Consider the following 4,144-nt stretch of genomic DNA (forward strand, 5'->3'; position numbering starts at 1 on the left):
TCTCTTCTAGTCACTAGATGGCCATAGTTAGTGTCTTTCTCTCCCTCTCTTCTAGTCACTAGATGGCCATGGTTAGTGTCTCTCTCTCTCCCTCTCTTCTAGTCACTAGATTGCCATGGTTAGTGTCTCTCTCTCTCTTCTAGTCACTAGATGGCCATGGTTAGTGTCTCTCTCTCTCCCTCTGCTAGTCACTAGATGGCCATGGTTAGTGTCTCTCTCCCTCCCTCTCTTCTAGTCACTAGATGGCCATGGTTAGTGTCTCTCTCTCTCTCCCTCTCTTCTAGTCACTAGATGGCCATGTTTAGTGTCTCTCTCTCTCTCCCTCTGCTAGTCACTAGATGGCCATGGTTAGTGTCTCTCTCCCTCTCTTCTAGTCACTAGATGGCCATGGTTAGTGTCTCTCTCCCTCTGCTAGTCACTAGATGGCCATGGTTAGTGTCTCTCTCCCTCTCTTCTAGTCACTAGATGGCCATGGTTAGTGTCTCCCTCCCTCTCTTCTAGTCACTAGATGGCCATGGTTAGTGTCTCTCCCTCTCTGCTAGTCACTAGATGGCCATGGTTAGTGTCTCTCCCTCTCTGCTAGTCACTAGATGGCCATGGTTAGTGTCTCTCCCTCTCTGCTAGTCACTAGATGGCCATGGTTAGTGTCTCTCCCTCTCTGCTAGTCACTAGATGGCCATGGTTAGTGTCTCTCTCCCTTTCTTCTAGTCACTAGATGGCCATGCTACAACAGACATTACTGTCACAACTAATGAGCAAATACAGTACATGACTGTCAAAACGAAAGGAGGACCAAGGCCCTCTTCAGATAATGAATTAAAATGCCTTTTTTTGTATGGCATGTTCAATGGAAACAGATTTTAAACTCTGACACGTTTCGACTGCATGGCCTTCGTCAGGGAGCACATGTCTGGTCTTCCATTCTGGTTAAGGGTAGTGCTGTAATAGATGGGAATAAACTAGGTCATGTAGCGTAAGACTTGGTATATACATGGCATATATGACCAAATAGACATGGAACATAGGATGGTTTCTAGAAGCAGTTGTCTGACCCCTAAATGTTCTCTCTTTCCCCCAGTATCTCAGTATGTTACGGGGCTGTGAAGGCTACAATGAGATCATCTTCCCACACTGCTCCTGTGACTCCCGACGCAAAGGCCACGTCGTCACAGCCATCAGCATACACCACTTTAAACTGCACGCCTGCACAGAGGAGGGAACGCTAGAGGTACGGAGAACGTGTGTGTGTGTGTGTGTGTGTGTGTGTGTGTGTGTTGACCCTGTCTCTCTATAACAGAACCAGGTGATCGTGTTTGAGTGGGTGGAGATGCAGCACTGGGACACTGATGAGGAGGGCATGGCCTTCTGCTTCCAGTACGCCAGGGCAGAGAAGAAACCTCGCTGGGTCAAGATCTTTACTCCCTACGTGAGTCTCACACACACTCACAGTACACACCTTTTGAGAGTCCCAAAGAATGTCTGAACATGATGTATCAATGAGCAGAGAGTTAACCCTTTGTTGTGCTGTGTCCTGTGCTGTGTCCAGTTCAACTACCTGCATGAGTGCGTTGAGAGAGTCTTCTGTGAACTCAAGTGGAGGAAAGAGGTGAGAAGAGGGTTGTATACTGCCATGTACTGTCTACTGGCTAACCAGCAGTCGTATACTGCCATGTACTGTCTACTGGCAAACCAGCAGTCTTATACTGCCATTCACTGTCTACTGGCAAACCAGCAGTTTTATACTGCCATGTACTGTCTACTGCCTAACCAGCAGTCGTATACTGCCATGTACTGTCTACTGGCTAACCAGCAGTCGTATACTGCCATGTACTGTCTACTGGCTAACCAGCAGTCGTATACTGCCATGTACTGTCTACTGGCTAACCAGCAGTCGTATACTGCCATGTACTGTCTACTGGCTAACCAGCAGTCTTCTACTGCCATGTACTGTCTACTGGTAAACCAGCAGTCTTATACTGCCATGTACTGTCTACTGGCTAACCAGCAGTCGTATACTGCCATGTACTGTCTACTGGCAAACCAGCAGTCTTATACTGCCATGTACTGTCTATTGGCTAACCAGCAGTCGTATACTGCCATGTACTGTCTACTGGCTAACCAGCAGTCTTATGCTGCCATGTACTGTCTACTGGCTAACCAGCAGTCTTATACTTCCATGTTCTGTCTACTGGCTAACCAGCAGTCTTCTGCTGCCATGTTCTGTCTACTGGCTAACCAGCAGTCTTATGCTGCCATGTTCTGTCTACTGGCTAACCAGCAGTCTTATGCTGCCATGTACTGTCTACTGGCTAACCAGCAGTCTTATGCTGCCATGTACTGTCTACTGGCTAACCAGCAGTCTTATGCTGCCATGTACTCTCTACTGGCTAACCAGCAGTCGTATGTTGCCATGTACTCTCTACTGGCTAACCAGCAGTCGTATGTTGCCATGTACTGTCTACTGGCTAACCAGCAGTCGTATGTTGCCATGTACTGTCTACTGGCTAACCAGCAGTCGTATGTTGCCATGTACTGTCTACTGGCTAACCAGCAGTTGTATGTTGCCATGTACTCTCTACTGGCTAACCAGCAGTCTTATGCTGCCATGTACTGTCTACTGGCTAACCAGCAGTCTTATGCTGCCATGTACTCTCTACTGGCTAAACAGCAGTCTTCTGCTGCCATGTACTGTCTACTGGCTAACCAGCAGTCTTATGCTGCCATGTACTGTCTAACCAGCAGTCTTATACTTCCATGTTCTGTCTACTGGCTAACCAGCAGTCTTATGCTGCCATGTACTGTCTACTGGCTCACCAGCAGTCTTATGTTGCACATTTCACTGGCTAATATCTTTTGAATGTTGTCCACTGATATTGTTTGAGAATGTTGTGTAATATTGTGTGTCTCCAGGTGGAAGAGGAGGCTGTGGATAAGGACAATAAGAACTGCAGTAAAGAAGGTATGTGTAGCAAGGTAAGGCTTTGCCTCTGTCTCTGGTACAGCAGCAGCGGCCTGGGCTTGTGTGTGTTTGTGTGTGTGTGTTTGTGTGTGTGTGTTTGTGTGTGTGTGTTTCTGTGTGTGTGTTTGTGTGTGTGTGTTTGTGTGTGTGTGTTTGTGTGTGTGTGTTTCTGTGTGTGTGTTTGTGTGTGTGTGTGTTTCTGTGTGTATGCGATTATCCATGTGCATTTTTGCCAGCCTGCGCATGTTGTTGCTTCCTGAGCCGTGTGTCTGTTTCAGAATATCTTCCAGCTGTTGAGACACAGAAGGGATGGAGGCACCTAGGAGGAGAGATCATCACCTCCTAAACATGCTCTCCTCCATCCATCCCTCTGGTCTGGTTCGGCCCGGAACTACCACCACTACCTGTCCTCACACAACTACTACTACACCAACTACAAACCAACAAACTACAACTTCTACATTCCAATAACAGCAACTACAGATCAACAACCACTACACACCATCAAACTACAAATGAACAACTTCTGGACTGACTGAAGGAGAAACAATGACGCACACTACAACTTAAGCTGTTATTCACCATGAACCCTTGAATCCACCCCAAGCACACAATATAAACACAAGCCAACAGGAAGCTACAGTAGAAACATATAGCAGGTTTGTACAGGTGAATAAGTAACTCTAAAGACTTAGATACATGCCTTCATACATCGCGTCACCTCTTTGGTCAGAAATCCATGGAGACCTGTGACTATTGGCTAAGGAGGCTGACGTCTTGTGGTGGGCTTGGATGAAGGAGATGGTTCTCTGGGCCGATATTGGACAAGGGATTTGACACGTGCAAGGCCATTGGGTGTTTTGTGGCCACCTTGGAGTTCTCTGGACTGGAACAGAGTGCAGTGGTAGAAGAGAACAAAAGAGGGATACAGATGCTGGAACAGAACCTGTTCTAAAGGAGGAAATGGCTGGTGGTGATGGAACAGAACCTGTTCTAAAAGAGGAAACGGCTGGTGGTGATGGATCAGAACCTGTTCTAAAGGAGGAAATGGCTGGTGGTGATGGAACAGAACCTGTTCTAAAAGAGGAAATGGCTGGTGGTGATGGAACAGAACCTGTTCTAAAGGAGGAACCGGCTGGTGGTGATGGAACAGAACCTGTTCTAAAGGAGGAAATGGCTGGTGGT

At 47.2% G+C, this 4,144-nt stretch overlaps 1 pseudogene; it reads left to right on the forward strand.

Annotated features, from left to right (window-relative positions):
* LOC135521796 (sorting nexin-27-like) overlaps positions 1 to 3,323 on the forward strand; it is a 22,103-nt pseudogene extending 18,780 nt beyond the window's left edge.
* The last annotated feature ends 821 nt before the right edge of the window (positions 3,324 to 4,144 follow it).

This window comes from Oncorhynchus masou, chromosome 30 (genome assembly GCF_036934945.1).
Source record: "Oncorhynchus masou masou isolate Uvic2021 chromosome 30, UVic_Omas_1.1, whole genome shotgun sequence".
NCBI classification, from domain to species: Eukaryota; Metazoa; Chordata; class Actinopteri; order Salmoniformes; family Salmonidae; genus Oncorhynchus; species Oncorhynchus masou.